The sequence below is a fragment of the Lissotriton vulgaris genome, chromosome 4_1, assembly GCF_964263255.1.
Source record: "Lissotriton vulgaris chromosome 4_1, aLisVul1.2, whole genome shotgun sequence".
NCBI lineage: Eukaryota > Metazoa > Chordata > Amphibia > Caudata > Salamandridae > Lissotriton > Lissotriton vulgaris.
This window is the reverse complement of record NC_141691.1, coordinates 278480107-278498655: the sequence shown is the minus strand read 5'-3', so window position 1 is coordinate 278498655 and position 18549 is coordinate 278480107.

Below are 18549 nucleotides of genomic sequence, written 5' to 3'. Positions count from 1 at the left end.
TTCTTAAAAAAGATTTTGTTGTCTTACCCGGAATTTTTTTGGTGACTTCACAACTTTTAATTCTAGAGGACTGCTGCAAAGGTCCATTATCTTCATTTTTACCAAGGTGCGGTGTAAGTCGCTTTGCTTCTTTTTTTTTTCTTTGCCTTGAGGGCATGTTTGAATTTTTAAGAATATCTTGAGTTGAATCTGTGGAAAAATTATTAAAATTCTTTTATTAAATACTATTACCAAACAGTAAATCAATAACAGTAAGCAAACAATTGAATGGAAGGATTTTGCAACATACTTGATGGTAGAAAATAGCAATGGAATGGAATGCTTCTACATATGACCTGTGCTCTGTTATATGTTAATCTCAACTAATTTTGAGACTCTATTTCTATTTAGAGATTGTTCCAGAAAAGACATTGTAGATGTTATTGTTATTGACTTAAAATTGCAAAGCACACATGAGGACGTATTTACAAGGCCCTTGCACCAGGGGGAAGTGACTTGAAATGGCCAAGCACACATGGGGGCGTATTTACAAGGCCCTTGCACCAGGGGGAAGTGACTTAAAATTGCCAAGCATACATGAGGACGTATTTACAGGGGCCATTGCACCAGGGGGAAGTGACTTGAAATGGCAAAGCACACATGGGGGCGTACGTAGAAGGCCCTTGCACCACTTATGCATCGCTTTTGACATTGACACTGTGGAGCACCATGGGGCATAAACAGCGCAGATGCATCATGCATCTATTCAACAAAAGCGACGCAATGCAGGACTCACATCGCAAGTAAATAAATTCTTATAAATTTAAAAAGCATTCCTTTTCCTTAAAAACGATTTTCTGATCATAATTTGAAAACACAGCACCAGGGGGAAGTCACATAAAATTGCCAAGCACACATGGGGGCGTATTTACAAGGCCCTTGCACCAGGGGGAAGTGACTTAAAATGGCCAAGCACACATGAGGGCGTATTTACAATGCCCTTGCACCACTTATGCATCGCTTTTGACATTGACACTATGGAGCACCATGGGGCATAAACAGCACAGATGCATCATGCATCTATTCAACAAAAGCAACGCAATGCAGGAGTCACATGGCAAATAAATTAATTCTAATAAATTTAAAAAGCATTCCTTTTCCTTAAAAACGATTTTCTGATCATAATTTGAAAACCTTGCACCAGGGGGAAGTCACATAAAATTGCCAAGCACACATGGGGCGTATTTACAAGGCCCCTGCACCAGGGAGAAGTGACTTAAAATGGCCAAGCACACATGAGGGCGTATTTACAAGGCCTTTTCACCAGGGGGAAGTGACTTGAAATGGCCAAGCACACATGGGGGCGTATTTACAAGGCCCTTGCACCAGGGGGAAGTCACTTAAAATGACCAAGCACACATGGGGACGTATTTACAAGGCCCTTGCACCAGGGGTAGGTGACTTGAAATGGCCAAGCACACATGTGGGCGTATTTACAAGGCCCTTGCACCAGGGGGAAGTGATTTGAAATGTGCAAGCACACATAACGGCGTATTTACAAGGAACATGCACCAGGGATAAGTGATTTAAAAATGCCAAGCACACATGAGGGCATATTTAGAAGGCCCTTGCACCAGGGGTAAGTGACTTAGAATGGCCGTGCACACACATAGGGGAGTATTTACAAGGCCCTTACACCACTTATGCATCGCTTTTAACATTTACAATGTGGAGCACCATGGGGCAAAAACAGCACAGATGCATCATGCATCTATTCAACGAAAGCGACGCAATGCAGGACTCACATCGCAAGTAAATAAATTCTTATAAATTTAAAAAGCATTCCTTTTCCTTAAAAACGATTTTCTGATCATAATTTGAAAACACAGCACAGTTCCGATGTAGAAGCACACCTTGTCAGTACTAATACTTCACATTATCTACAATTACAATTTGTAAAAGAATCCAAAAGCTTCTTGGAAAATATAATGCAAACACTTGACACAAAACATCATGTTAAAAGCACAGCTGGCTTCCTTATTTTCTCCAAAAAACATACTAGTCTCTTTCTGAAATAAAGGAACCATATCTCACCTTACCAAATGCTTTTTGAATTACAAAACAGTCTCAGAGGCCTTTGCACCAGGGGGAAGTGACTTAAAATGGCCAAGCACATATAGGTGCGTATTTACAAGGCCCTTGCACCAGGAGGAAGTGATTTGAAATGGCCAAGCACACATGGGGGCGTATTTACAAGGCCCTTGCACCAGGGGGGAAGTCACTTAAAATGGCCAAGCACACATGGGGGCGTATTTACAAGGCCCTTGCACCAGGGGGAAGTGACTTAAAATTGCCAAGCACACATGGAGGCGTATTTAGAAGGCCCTTGCACCACTTATGCATCGCTTTTGACATTGACACTTTGGAGCACCATGGGGCATAAACAGCACAGATGCATCATGCATCTATTCCACAAAAGCGACGCATTGCAAGAGTCACATCGCAAGTAAATACATTCTTATAAATTTAAAAAGCATTCCTTTTCCTTAAAAACGATTTTCTGATCATAATTTGAAAACACAGCACAGCTCCTATGTACAACCATACCTTGTCAGTACTAATTCTTTACATTATCTGCAATTACGATTTGTAAAAGAATGCAAAATCTTCTTGGAAAACATAATGCAAACACTTGACTCAAAACATCATTTTAAATGCACAGCTGGCTTTCTTAGTTTCTCCAAAAAGCAAACTAGTCTCTTTCTAAAATAAAGGAACCGTATCTCACCTTAGCACATGCTTTTTGAATTTAAAAACAGTCTCAGAAACACACCACTTTTTCTTTAGCAGAGCAAAAGGTATGCACTCCAGAGGCTGCAACCAAGAAAGGCACAGAAATGCTGATATTCATCACACATATCTCTCATGTCAGCCAATCAAAACTCTTCCCTCACTTTTTTCAAATCAACACCCTTCCCCCCTCTGCCCTTTCTGCCCTTTTTCCATAGCAACTACCTCCTGACAGAGCTCTCATGTTTACAAGTTCACACAACAATGTTTCAAATGAACTCTGAACTCTCAGTACACCTGCTAATCCACTGCAATCTTTTATAAAATCATTTTTTCTTAACCATTCAAATTACATCTTTCAAAGAACACATCCATGCACCCTAACTTTCTGTTTTCCGCAATGGAAATCCACCAATCAGTGCTAATGAACCATTAGCACTGAAACTCCACATTTTTTTTTCTTTACAAACTCCTACTGTTTTAACTGCCATTTCATTCCCACACTTCATCTGACTGCAGCAGAACCTCCTCTCGCCATGTTTTCTGTTTGGATTCTTGGACATAGCTATATCCATTGGGCTCACAGGTATGCTGATAACAGAAATTTACACAACCTCAATTTTCAAAATGTGGATATCAAATGGATTGGGCAAAGAGGATTGAGATGTCACCAATTGATACCATTGGTGAAAACCTTTTTGCATTTGCCAAACCCTGACCTCATAATAGTGCACTGTGGAGGAAATGATTTGGGCACTTTGACTGGGGTAGGTCTGGAAATGCTCTTAAAGGACACCTTTGAGCAATTAATGGCACTTTTCCCTCAAACTGCCTTGGTATATTCCAATATATGCCAAAGACAGAAATGGAGGTGGTCTAATCAATTTTGTCCACAAATTGAGAAAGCGAGGAAGCATGTAAATAAGTCTGTTTCGGCTTATATGAGAGATCATGGAATGGGCGCCATCTACAACAATAACTTGCGTTACTACATGCAAGATATCTACAGAGGAGATGGTGTGCACTTCTCAGATGAGGGAAACATAGTTTTCATACAAAATTTAAGACTGTGTATTGGTACCTACTTATAAGTACCTAGAACTTACACAGAACACAAAAGCTCTTTTCAGAGCTACCTTAACTATAATTAGTCTTTCCAAATTTCAAATGTACCTTTTTTCACTAATTTTCACTTATGTTCGCTTCCAGGTTCGCTACCCGGTTCGCGTACTGGCAACTAACCGCGCGAAAAATTCAATTTTATTTTTTATTCCAACATATATGAGCCTCCTCAGCCACCCTCAGAAAACCTAGGGGGTCAGAATACGTCTCCCGTGCCTCCTTATACCCATTTCCCACATTGTTTTTTCTCCATCTTATTATTAAATTCCACCAAAACACAAAATGGCGAACTCCCGTTCCGCTACCGGTGAGCGACCCGGTTCGCGTACCGGGAAGCGCTTCTACTGCGAAAAATCAAATTTTTTTTATTTTCCCCACGGGACCCTTTAATAACCCCAACATCATTTCTAGGGGGTCAAGAGGGGTCTACCTTGCCCCCTTTCATTAAATTCCCCCTTCGATTTTCTCCTCCTCTTGTCTCTCGATCCTACCGAGAGACAAGATGGTGGCCGGTCCGGACTGTTTAGAATGTTGACAGACACCGGAGAGCCAATCAGCTTCGCTTCGCGAAGTTCCGTTACGTGTCAGGTACGCGAACCGGAGCGCTAACCGGAGCGCTGTCACAGATATATCTGTTTTTTAAAACTTTAATTTCTCAAAATCCACTGGAGCACATATATTGAGACATAGCAAAGGCACGTTGGGCAAACCATATCTAAAATTTTGCCAAGTTTCGTGTAAATCCATTCAGCCGTTCGAGCTAAAAGTGAGTCCAACCGCCCTATGGAAAACTCAATGTAAAAAACGCGTTTTGGGACCCCCCTTTTTTCTCGGCCCCCCCTTGACGAAACCCCCCAAATTTTCAGGGGCTGCTCAGAAATAAAATGTGCCATTTTCCTGAAAATTTCAGCCAATACCGTCCACAAACGCCAAAGTTATTCGACATAGAATTTTCAAAAATCCCATAGGAAAAAATCCTAACTATATATACCTACTGGCGACCGTCAGTAGGTAATATATATATATATATATATATATATATATATATATATATATATATATATATATATATATATATATATATATATATATATATATATATATATAACCTACTGGCGTTACGAGTATGCACCACCCCGTTATCCTTGGGGGTCACGGAAGTGAAACAGCAGCCGTACATGGGATCGAGGACAGGCCCACTTGCGGGGTCCATACAGGACTTGATTGTGTGCTTTTCGCACCACACTTCCCAGAATACACAGTCTCATTTGAGCTTCACAATGGTGGATGTGTCATATGGAAAATGTAGAAGTGGGTTAGCGGTTGCGCACAATGCTTCTGTTAAAGCCCCTGAAGAGAAGCATATGGAAATGCGTCGGGCTTATCCGTTATGGAGCGGCATCTACAAGCGGATCCCCCTCCTTACCTACACATAAATCAAGCTGCTGCTCATGTGCTACTCAAATGTGGACAACCTTGGAGCGACAATTTATATGCGCCGTCCAGCCGTGGAGTATGCACCACCCCGTTATCCTTGGGGGTCACAGAAGTGAAACAGCAGCCTTACAATGGATCGAGAACAGGCCCACTTGCGGGGTCCCAACAGTACTTGATTGTGTGCTTTTTGCACCACACTTCCCATAATACACAGTCTCATTTGATCCTCCCATTGGTGGCTGAGAGTGTGCTGCAGGAGAACAGCCTGCTAATAAATGCACCATGCTGCGGTGTTGTTTCACCAGTTTTTTTTGTTACCTAATGAATACTCTGTTTTGGCATTGGTTTAACCTGTACAGCTTTGGCCCACAGTACTGCTGAAAAGTATAATAAATTTCTGTGTGTACATATTTCTGATACCTCACATCGTTTTGACCTGGGGTGTATCTTATATACGTGTGGATTTCAACTGTGTTATTTGCCAGGGTGGGCCCAGTTCTGACAACAAGTCTTCATATCACTGATGTCATTTTTAACGCTGTTGGGCCTAGTACTGCTGGTAATATTTCAAAGTGTGTTATGTGACTAGTCGTACATGATGTTCATGTTGTGTTAATTATTGTGTGTGTTGAATGCATACTCTATTTATAAACACCACTTGTGAAGTCTCTTTTGTGACTCTCAGTGCCTTTATTGTGTGAAAATGATGTGCCAATGTTTTACAAATTGTCTCTGTGATAAGCCTGGCTGCTCAGTGCCAATCTACACAGGTGTGAGCACAGGTTATACAGTGAGTGTAATAAAAGAACCCTGAGAGGAGTGGTTGGTTCATCCTGGCTTGGGCACATCTTCATTCAACCAGAAAGTATCAGTTCCAAAACAAAGCCTTTGCAGCTCGGACTAGTGAGGTTGTAAAGATTGATCAGCTTCACCTCCATGACAAAAAAGAGGAAGGTAGGATACCTACATTCAGAGAAAAGAGGAAACACAGCCAATGTGAGTCTAAGGAGAATTTCAAAAGGCTCAAAATGGTATCACATTTTTTTAACTGGGGTTTTGTGTTACACGACTCACTGTATGGCACCGCACAAACACAAGTCCATAGTCATACCACTAAACACCAACGTGATTAATCTGTAAAAATGACATCTTACAATTTCACCCTTTTTTTACCTGAAGGCTCATTTTGCCTGAAAAAGTCGTGCAAGGTATCAGAGGGAAGATTGGTTGAGTAAAAAGTGTATTGGAGCAATGAGGTGTGAGATTTACTATACAATCTATTCTGGCTTCACACTAGTGCCCCAACATTTAGAAATATATCTTGATCTCTTTGTACATGGACAGGGAAGTTATCACCTGAGAATGAGGAATATGTTTGTATTCTCCTCAAAGGCAGCATCAGACAGAACGTGGGAACCTCTCTTGAAATGGTTCTCCTTCTGTGATAAGAAGCACCCTACCCAGCAGACTGAGATACGTGTGATTGAAGATCTAACTAAATAAACTTTACAAAGCATAGAGAACTTCAGGCCAGTTGACTAGGACAGCCCTAAAAAAATGATAATCATCAGCCCCTTCAAAAGCCTATGGCTTCGTAGATCTGATGAAGGTTGATCGGTTTGTTGAGAAAATTAATTCATAAACGGAGGGCCTACACCTTCTTTTGAAATACATTTCTCCGAGCTTGCTGGATGGTGAAGGTTAATCTAAAGCATGCCTATTTTCTCGCATATTTTTCAGATCCACATATACTTTTCTCCCCTGCATATTAGGCTATATTCAGATTGCCTCTAATTTATGGTGCCAGCTAAATGATAAGTACAGGGTTCGCTAGGATCAGACAAGGTGTGCATGGGGCCACAAGTTAGTATCCCATTAATTCCTCTTGAAAAAGTCCACCTATGTTCTCTGTGCTGTGGAGAGTCAATATATTATATTCATGACAGGTGATATTTTTGGAAAGTTTTAGTGGGAGCCTGCATGCAGGGACGCCGAAAGAACTGTCCATTTACCACCATACAGAGGTACAGTATTTACAGTATGGGAATGATCCACTAAACCAGTGAAAGGCAGATTACATTCGACATCCTTAGTTGCTAGTAAGGTATAGTTTGCGTGTGTCATTTTTCTGGCCCAACTGAGGATGCCCCATTGCCGGTCCCACACAGGCTGTCAAGTGATAACATTCACCTTCATGTAAACCTTTACTGTTGTTAGTGAGAGAAATTAAACGTCAAAAGGCAGTAGAGACCATGAAAACTAGCTGCTGGTTGCTACATTTTACCTCCTTGGAAGGCTCACGGCACATCATAAACCCTCATAATACAGATGCCAATAAAGTCCAGTTCTAAAAAGCAGCGGTCAGTGGTTTCACACTGGCACACTTTTTTCGGTATCTTTAAAGGTTTAACTAAAAAACTACACAGAAATATTCTTACATTTTTCCTCGACTATTTGACACTGATACAGTGCTTGAAAGAGTGAAATGTTTGACTTCTTAAATGGAGCCACTCTTAGTATCGGAGCACTTAGGGGCATATTATCAACAACTAGCGATATTTATCGCTAAATAGGCTTAGCAATTTTTTTTTTATCACAGCGCATCACCGGATTTTATCACAGAGATAACAAGCTATTAGCAACGTTTCTCTCCAAAGCGATAAAATATCCGGCGACAGCCGCAAAATGCGTGAATATCGCTGGTAATTTAGCGATATTCAGGAATTATCGCTAACAGGGACTTAACCTGAGTACCCATCTCCCATTGGATATACAGGCTAAGAAGTGGTCTGAGTAGGCGTTAGGATTTGGCAAAATTTGCGCTTTGCTCGAATATTTTAATCGCTACGACTGCGTTGATAATAGGCGATAGCGATGTTAGCGACTGTTTTCAGTCGCTAACTGGTTGGGAACGCCCACTTTGCATGTCATTAGCGATAAATATCGCTGACATGCAAAGAAGGCCCCAAACCGCTCGCTATCACCTAAAAGCTGTCGTTAACTGATGCTAGTAGGGCGATGAAATTATCGCCGCTTTGCGGCCGAAAAAAAGCAGCAATAAATTCATTTCGCCTGCCTTAGTGATATGCCCCTAAGTTTTCAAGTGACTCTGGGGAATATTACCAAGAAAGGCGATACATTGCCGCTAAGAGGCGATAATGGCCTTGATAATATAAGCTTGTGAATTCCCATAGCAGCCCAGGTTCTGTTGTTAACGTGGGCTGCTATGGGAATTCACAAGGGCATATTATCAAGGCCATTATCGCCGCTTTAGCTGCAATTTCCTGCCGCTAAAGCGGCGATAATTTTATCGCCTTTCATGATTATATGCCCCTCTATTTTACCATGGAAATCATGCCTTAATGTGAAGTTTGCGTCTGCTTGCACTGTTTCAGCTTTCCATCTCGAAATATTCATATAGTGTCTGTCCACATACTGCAAGGAGTGGCGCAGGTGTAGAGCAATTAATTGAATAGCTGGGAGAATCTCGTTGTGATGAGCCATCAATGCAGAATGATCAGAACAAATGAAGGCCATCTGTCCTGAACAGGATGCCATAGCGAACAGAGGGTTATATGATGTATTTACATAAGGCTGCTATAAATATACCAATCCCAGTTTTGGAAAGTCGAGGTCGCAATGAATTGAATGCCATACTATGACAATTAAGTCGTCTTTTACTGCATCTGTCAATGTGTTTTGCATAATACTGCTCAAACATACAAATCCTATATAGCTGGGGATGACTCAGTACACATACAATGAAACCATTAAACACAATTAATGAAATGAGCTCAAGGTACGTGCATGTGAAATGTATTATAAAATGGTAGTAACGTAGCCGACATAGACAGACCGCAGACGAGCAAGCGAGAATATGAAAATAGTACAGTTTCCTCGATAGAAGGATACAGATAAAGGAACATCACCACACTTTCTGGATACCTGAGGCTGAATCACACATTTTTTGGGCTGCGGGCATTTCTTTTCCTTTGAGGTAAGTTAAGTTAGTGCTTTGTACTAGCATCTTCTACCACTATTATGAAAACAGGCTCCTGGAGATGGTAATGCATGACAAGAATCCTTGTGTACGTTCATTGAAGGGTATATGGTCTTGGTTATGGTTTCTATTGTGGGATTTTTTGACTGCCAATTCTTTAATTATTCGAATGTCACATTGCTTTGTACTGTGGCTATTGTGTTCTCTTTATACTGTTGAATTAATTTATTCCCTGTTGTTTTAATTGTGTTGTTATGATGTGTTGTCTATTTAATGGTATTATAGTCTGTTTTTTACTTAAGATATAATATAAGGCACAATGGCCCCTGTCAAAGTTGAAACAGAAAACAAACAATGAAACACTCAATGTTCAAATAGTGGCAAAAGATGGTATATCCTAAAAGAGCAAATGTTAATCCATACAGAGAATTAGGAATTTTAAAAAGGAAATATTAATTTTAAATAGTGAAAGCACTTGGTGCTTATACGTGGTACACACCGAGGGTCAATATTTTTAGTGTAGATCAGAACATAGCTTCAGACATGGCCACTAATATTAATAGAACAAATCAAAATATAGCGTATTGAAGGTAGTCGAAGATGTCTAGAAACTTATGCGATGAGTTATCATCATCAGGATTAAACATACGTGAAACAGCTCCAGCAGGAAATCTCAGGATCCAAAGACAAGTCACTAAGGTTAGTCAAATCCACAAACACAGGGAGGTATCCAAGAACAGGGAAGCACATGCTCAGCTGAAGATTATCACAGAGGTATCCTGGATCAGAAATTGATACTCTCTTAAATGAGATGCAGACCTGCTAGTGTCATGTGGGTAGAGATGGATGCAAGACCTCAAGTAAGACAGGTGCTCGTGACCCAACAAATGATGTCACATATCCAATTGCAATAAAAGAATAGAGTCAGGCCAGACCTTACAGTGCTCTCTTTAAATGAGTGGCATACTGTGTAAGTTGGGATGAAAGAGCAGTGGTAGAGAATCATGCTGCAGCACGTAGCAGAGCTTGCCATAAGAGAAAGCCAAGAAGTGCAATGGGGATCAGCAGTAGGTACTTAGGAGCATATTCATCAAGGGTTAGCATTGCCCTGGAGCCATGCAATGAGACGCAAGGTTGACACAAGAAATAAATCATGTTTAAGAAATGACGCAAGTGCCCAAATGCATCATTTAAAAAAATACCTACATGGTGCGAAAGCTGCACAGGATCAAGCTGTGTCACGCAGGAATAAATATACGTAATATTAGCGTTCTTGTGCATGATCCAACGTGAAAATAGCACAGCTGTATTTAACAGTACATCACTGTGCCATGCATCGTAGAGTAGAGCAACACATCAATAGAAAGGCATCAGAATTGCTCTGCATCAGCAAACCAGGGGTAGGAAGTGATGCAAATGCTGTAATAGAAATTCAGAATAACAATAGGAGAGGTAGGGAGATTCAGGAACACTCTCTTAGTCCCCGGTTATCGTACATAAACAAAAGAAGAGAGGTTAAATGTGTCTCAGAAGCCACAGAGACGGAGTGATGCAAGGAAGGAATTACACACCCAATTTGGGTAGATAAGAAAGCCCTCACACACCGACCTAGTCAGTGTCATGCTTCATCATAGGGCCCCACCAAAGAGGCCGAGTGCCTCTTTGGTGTGCTACGACGCCAGAAGACTGCGGAGCTGGTTGTGTGAGTGGGCGTGCAGTGAGGTATATAGATAAAAGTGCCAAAAGAGTATCTCAAAACAAAAAAAAAATTATTGGTAGATCCCTAAGACACGGTTAAAAAGTTCTTATGTGTCTGAATTTACAGCCAAAGGTAATGGTTTGGTTTAATACAGAAATTACATTAAGTCAGTCAACATGTTTCACCCTTTTACAGTGGTGTTAATTTACCTAGGCATTCATCAGGACTAGTGTAAACCCCAGCGGTATGGATTCTCAAATCATCCACCCTAATCTGGGGAAGTGAAAGTGAAAAAGTAAAAAGTGTAGTAAAGTGCAAAAAAAGGGGGGGAAGGAAGAGCACATAGCCCGTTCCAAAAAAACTCCTGATTTAGGAGTGTTTCTGCACCTGTAAAAGAAAAAACACAGACACACATAAAAGGCATACACACAATTAATAGTAGGTATAGTTCACGTTGTTTGTCCACTGTGCTCCAAAGCTGTGGCAAAAATAGTGTTAGCAAATAAACATTAAAGTTATCACCATCCGTATAACCCTGTAGGGATGATACCACTAACTCTAGGGAGTGAAGTGGAAAATAAGTGCTTAGAACAGGCTAAATAGCTAGAGGGGGTAAAAACACAAATAAAAGAACTCCATAGGAAGGATCAATGGACCAAAGGTCTGTGACCCCACCAGATACTTTGTAAACTCAAACAGTTATCTCACTTTAGGTTATGGCGCTAGCTGCACCATGGGTCTCGGGAGGGGGGGTAGGAGCGTACCTGGCACACCCTGTAAGTAAAAGGCCGAGGTTTAAGTACATTAGATCGGGTTTACTTAGCTCGATCGTGTAGGTCGTGTTGGATGAAATGGTGTCACGAACTCACGCCCTCAACGCTCGCCACCCGCTAAGCACCTAGCTTAACCTCTGAACCGGACCCCGACGATGAAGACGGGGCCGGTTATCGTGTTTAAAAGGCATTCCTCGGTGCTCCGTGCACATCCGGGTGGGCGTGGTTGGGCTGTAACGAGGCTTGGAACGCACCGGTCGATTGCCGGTGGGTGTGGTCGCACTGAAAATGAGGCTTGGTTGGCGGCGGCCAATGGAAACAAGCTGACAAACGTTTTCTTGGTAGGTGGTCAACTACTTTCTGACGGGGACGTTGATTAAAGCTTTGTTCAATCAAGAAGCCAGGCTGACAATGCCATGCTGCAGCCTCGATACCCCATGATTGAGAAAGGGGAATGCGCTGCGCTGTGAAAAAGGTCACAGTGGGTGGATTACCCTAGGCTTGGTCTGATTGATGGGTGACATGCAGTCCAAGCGCCAGTGCTAAGAAAAAAGGGCTGATCAAAGTAATCATAGTCCCACCTTGTCTTATATCCACACAACTATGCAGGGGTGAAGGGGAAGCCGATAGGATTGCAATGTATGTTTAATCCTATAGCAAGAGAGAAAACACCATTTGGCGATAATACAGTGGTAGATCTTACACTACTTCGCTTACCACAGAATTACATAAGTTCTCAAGAAGATCAATTATTTGGGATCAGCCTGCAGTCCATAGTGGAGGTGCAGGACTTGTGCGGTCCTCTCTTTACCTTAGTACTGTGTTCCATGGGATGTCATCGTTCAGCCCAACTACATTGGTGCCCAAGCGATAAACCCAACGCTGTTCTTTCTCAAACAGCCTGTTTGTGATGTTAGTGGTACCGGTGTTTACCTCTATAATAGTCCATCTCAGGTCATTGGTAGTGTGATTGCTGTTCAGGAAATGACGGCTCAACTTGGTTGTTGTTTTCTTGCATCTAATATTACTTCGATGCTCACAAATACGCTGTTTTACTTTGCGCGTGCTCATGCCAACATATCGCAAGGCGCAGGGACAGGTGATTAGATACACAACATTGGTTGAGTTGCAGTTCGTGTGTGCAACCTGTGTCCAGGTCTTCCCTTGCTCAAATGTGAGTGTTTTAGATGCGTCCGTCAGATGGCACACGCTACTATCTGTGCAGGGGTAATGCCCTGTGACTTGAGGTAAACCCCATGGCTCCGTGACTGAAGGGATTCGTGGGGCGATCTTTTCCTTGGGGCGAGTGTGAACCAAGGCGTCTTTTAGACTGCGACCCTTCTTGAAGGAGAAAAGAGGCTTCTCCCAGTCTTTTTTGGTGGATTTGATGATGCTCCAATGCTTGTTTATGGTCTTTTTCATGAAGTTGGACAGGCTGTTGAAGGTGGTCACACATGTGAGTAGAAATAGAATAGAACAGAAATTCCTCACCATCACAATACAATTTGGCAAGCTCATCTATGCCATGGAAGTCGTTATACTGCAATACAACATTTGAGAGTAGCTAGGAGACAACCACATAGGCAGCAAACAAGGCATGTTTCCTATCAGCACATATCGCTTATTGTATTCAGGGAGGAGGAAGGCGTACAGCTTTGCAGGCTGAAGAGGAAGTGCATCAAGGAATTGTTGGAGAAGATATAATTGTTGTCTGTGCTGCACATGTTGGCTTCAGGATCCTTTCAAATCACATCGGCCAGTTTGGCAGGCATTTCACAGGGAGCATTCTCTGTCTTTATCCTTTCTGTGTTGAATGCCATCATAAAACACACACCCAGTACCTTCACTTCCTTCAAACTACCCAACACTAAACGAGACTTCTACAACATTGCTGGATTCAATAATGTGATTGGTACCATTGATTGCACACATGTGCAATTTGTGGCCCTTGCAGCCACATCACAGATGTATAGAAAACGTAAGCACAATTAGTCCAAAAATGTCCAGGAAATAGTGGACCATTATGCAATGTTCATTGATGTCCTTGCAAAAGTTTCAGGAAGTGCACATGATGCATGCATCTTCTGTCACAGTACCATCAATGAGCAGTCTCAGAAAGGTCAGATGTGGCCTACTCATTGGTAAGGAAAGCAGAACTATTCAATATTCCAACAAATAAATTGTAAGGTGTGACATAATAGCCATCTCTTTGTTTGTGTCTGGTACTTGTGTCATGTGTAGATAGTCATATCTTTCTCTAACATGTAGGCAGTGATGTCACAGTGTGTGATGCCTTCACTGATTCTGCAATGGAGGTAGGAAAAATTCCACAGTGAGATGTATTGTGCCCTTTCACCTGGGGGGGGGAACCCACTATGCACCATGGATTTTATTTTGGGTGTAATGGGAGGTACATGGTTGACTACAAGGGGGTACAATTTGGTTACTGTTTTTCCTGTTTTTTCATCTGGCAGATTTACCATTTGGGTAGTGACATAGCATGTTATAATGTTAATTGTTTTATTTCTTGTGAATTGGAATTGGAATGCTTTATTTCTCCCATTTTGTTCGAGTTCAAGGCTTTTGCTCTTTAGACTGTTCCAGGTTGCGGTTTCGTTACTGGTGGTTCTGATGTTTGTGTAGTTGCATGTGTTTATTTATTTATTTATTTATTTATTTACTTCTCTTCTAAAGCACAATATCACCTAGAAGGCATCCTGGCACAGGCAGACTCATATCAGAGGGGGCAAACTGATGACAAGCTAGGACTTTGGGAATAGCCATGTTTTTTGGCTCCTCCTAAATAGAAGGAGGTCAGGGGTGTGTCTAAGCTCAGCCGGAAGGCTATTCCACAGTTTCGCTGCGGCCACACCAAACAATCTGCCTCCTGCTTTGGCTTTCTTATACCTTGGTATTGTCACCAATCTAGCCGAGGAAGATCGAAGATTTCGGGCTGGCGCATGCCACACGAACTTCCTTTGCAACCGAGCAGGGCCCATCCCATGAAGGGCTTTGAAGACCACGCAGAGAGACTTGAATTGAACTCTCTGTCTCACCGGGAGCCAGTGCAGCTGAGCCAAAGCCCTAGAGGAGGAAGATCTTGTAGGCCACCCCAGGGCTAATTTTCCCGCTATAGACTGAATTCTCTGAAGTCTATCCATAAGATAATTTGGGGACTCCAACAACAGAGAATTACAGTAGTCTAACCTACTGAGCACGGTACAACGCACCACCTCTACCCAGGCAGAAGACTGCAGCAGAGGAAAAATTTCCAGAGCAGTCTAATAATGGCCAAACAGCCAGCTACTATTTTCGAAACCTGCGTCTCCAGGGTAAGGTCGCTATTAAACATGACACCCAGTTTCCGCACCGCCTTCACTGGCTGCACCGATGAAGAGAAATCAGCAGGCCAGAAGTTGCCGGGTAGAACAGATTGAACCCTGGCCCTTGGGCAGAATAACACCTCAGTTTTTCCTGTATTAAATTGCAGGGAATTAGTCTTCAACCAACCGGCCGTATCTCGCAGGCTGTTGTGAAATACTTCCAAAAAAGTAGAGTGGTCTCCCTCCAAGGAGAGAATCAACTACGTGTCATCAGCATAGTTAACAATCTCGATATTATATTGTTTTATGACCGCGACCAAGGGCGTCATATAGATGGTAACTAATATCGGACTAACTGCCGAACCTTGGGGAACACCATGAGAGATGGTAAGTGATTTTTTTTGTACAATGTAAATGAGTTTAATTTCTCTGCATGAAGGTGTTTTTTGCAAACGGTGTAATAATAGCAGTATGTTTGGCTTCTGTTTTTGAGTGTCAAAAACATTTTGTATTTGTGCTCGATGTGTATTTTGTTGTCTTGTGAGTAGTTGTTTTTTTCTTTTTAGTGGGATAGCGTCCGTTTGTGCTGTCTATGCAGAGTAGGTGCTGGTGAGTGTAGCTGTCTGTGCAAGTGAATCATATCGTTTTTGAGTATACAGGTCTTTGCGATAAAAACACACATTTTTTTGACTTACTTATTTTGCACAGTGTTGGTTGTTGTTGACTTGTTTGTGCAGTCTCCTTTCTTAGTAAGGATAATGACTAGCCATAGGATTACTGCTCCGCACGTTGTTGGTATGCTTTTTAAGTTTTCCTCTGACCATGGTTCAGAGACTGACTCTGCATCTGAGGGAGAGGAGGAAGTGGAAGATTCAGGCAGTGAGTTTTCTCCCCAAATAGAATCATAGGATATTGAAGCTACTCTCAGTGTGGACTAAGCTACTCTTAGTGCAGATGACACTTCATTGTTATTATTGTTTTGAAATGCAATAGTGTAGAATGAAACATAAAAGGCTTTATTCAGCTTCAAATGAAAAGAAGGTAAAAAATAGGGCCCGTTTTAGAGGAGGACGTTGATGTGCCGATAGTGCAGCAAGAGGCATCTGGCCTGCAGACTGGGGCTTCAATGCTTCCTGTTGGAAGTGCTGACCTCTTGGTTGCCCCAGGCCTGGTGCAGTCTGCATTGCCTGACTTTTCTGGTGTTCCAGGATGTAGAGTGAATACTGAAAACTTTTTGCTGATAACTTTTTTTCAGTTGTTTATAAATTATGTATTTTTGGCAGAGATTGTTGAGCAGACTAATTTGTATGCCAAACTGTTTTTGAGGGACAACAGTGCTAGCCTTAAGCCCCACTCTAGAGTTACTCCATGGACTCCCACAAATCTGGAAGAGTGGAAGTTCTTGGGTTTAACTTTTTTGATGGGCTTGCTAAGGAAGCCATCAACGTGTTCATATTGGTCTACTAGTTCCATGATGACAACAGCTATATTTCTGGCAGTCATGAGTTGTGAAAGGTATTTCCTTCTGCTTTGGATGCTGCATTTTGTTGATAATAGTTTAGCGTTGCCATAAGATCACCCTGATTGTGACTGCCTTTTAAAGATGTGGCCTGTCATTGATCACTTTGTAGATCGATTTTCTGAGATCTATGCTCCAGGGAAAGAAATAGCAGTGGATGAGTCGTTGGTCTTGTTCAAGCTTGATTTTTAGGCAATACATTCCTAGTAAGAGGGCGCACTATGGAATAAGCTGTATATGCTGTGTGACAGTAGGACTGGATATGTCTCTAATTCCAGGTTTTACACCAGTAAGGAGTCCAAGATTAAACCCCCTGGTTGTCCCTCCACTTTTGGAGTGACTGAGAAAATTGTGTGGGAATTTAGTAGAGGACTTTTTAACAAAGTTCATCATTTATATGTGGATAACTTCTACACTGGTGTGCAGTTGTCCGGGGAATTTGCCAAAGTGGACACTTTTGCTTGTGGCACTATCCGCTCAAACCTCAGAGGATTCACAAAAGAACTTGCTTGTCAAAAGCTTGTGCGGGGACAGTGCAGTGTGTTGCATTGCGAGGAACTTCTAGCTGTGAAGTTTTCAGACAGGAGAGATGTCTACATGCCGACTACCATCCATGATGAAAACACTTCACCTGTGACTGTTTGGGGTCAGGTTGCTGAAGCACACAAATCTGTGCGCATTTCAGACTATATTAGGCACATGGGTGGTGTTGATAGAGTCTATCACAGGTTGGAACCTTACACTGCTCTTCGTAAGGCTTACATTTGATATACAAAGTTGACTATCCATCTTTTCCACTTGGCAACGTGTAATGCTTTTGTTGTATTCAAGGATTCTTGTCCTGAGTCAAAGAATACTTTTGTTAAGTTTCAGGAGTCTGTAATAGGCAGCCTTGTTGTAATGGAACAGGCAAGTGTTTCTAGAGTTGGAGTGGTGGAGGATGTGGCTAGATTGTAAGACCACACCCTACAAATACTTTGCCAGTAGGAGATGTAGAGTCTTTTGGCAAAGAGGTACGTGGAGGAAGACTCGCATATACTGCCCGAGTGTCCTTCCAACCCTTCGCTGTGTTTGCCTGCTTGATTTAGAATGTACCACACGCAAAATAATTTTTGTTGGGCATCCATGAGTGGTAAAGTGGACTGCCTGGGCTCTATTGTTTTATATTTTTGTTCAGTTTCAAGGTTGGCCTTTGTGCAATGTATTTAGTTTCAGATTTTTTGTTAGTATATTTGTATCTATTTGCAAATTGTTTGTGTTTTCTGTTTTGTATAAAAAAATCCTAAATGTGATGGTTGTGTGGGATCACTGAAATAATATCGAGGGACAAAATATCGACTTGCCAAAATATCGTGGACAAAATATCGACAGTCAAAATATCGAGTTTGTATCTACAAACAGGTAAGTACAAAAATATCGAGTACACAATATCGTTAACAATAATATAGATGTAAAAAATATCGACTTTATTAAAAACAGTGTTAAATTAAATTAATATTACATTTTAATTACTAAAATATACTTAAAACTACTTAAATTAAATTATAATAATTAAATAATAAATGAAAATAATAAAAATAATTTTTTACAATCTTATTTGTTGACCCTGAACCCTAAAAATACCCCTTTACCCAAAAACCCAAAACTGACCCTGAACCCTAAAAATACCCCTTTACCCAAAAACCCAAAACTGACCCTGAACCCTAAAAATACCCCTTTACCCAAAAACTGAAAACTGACCCTGAACCCTAAAAATGCCCCTTTACCCAAAAACTGAAAACTGACCCTGAACCCTAAAAATACCTCTTTACCCAAGAACTGAAAACTGACCCAGAACCCTAAAAATACCCCTTTACCCATGAACTGAAAACTGACCCTGAACCCTAAAAATACCCCTTTACCCTAAA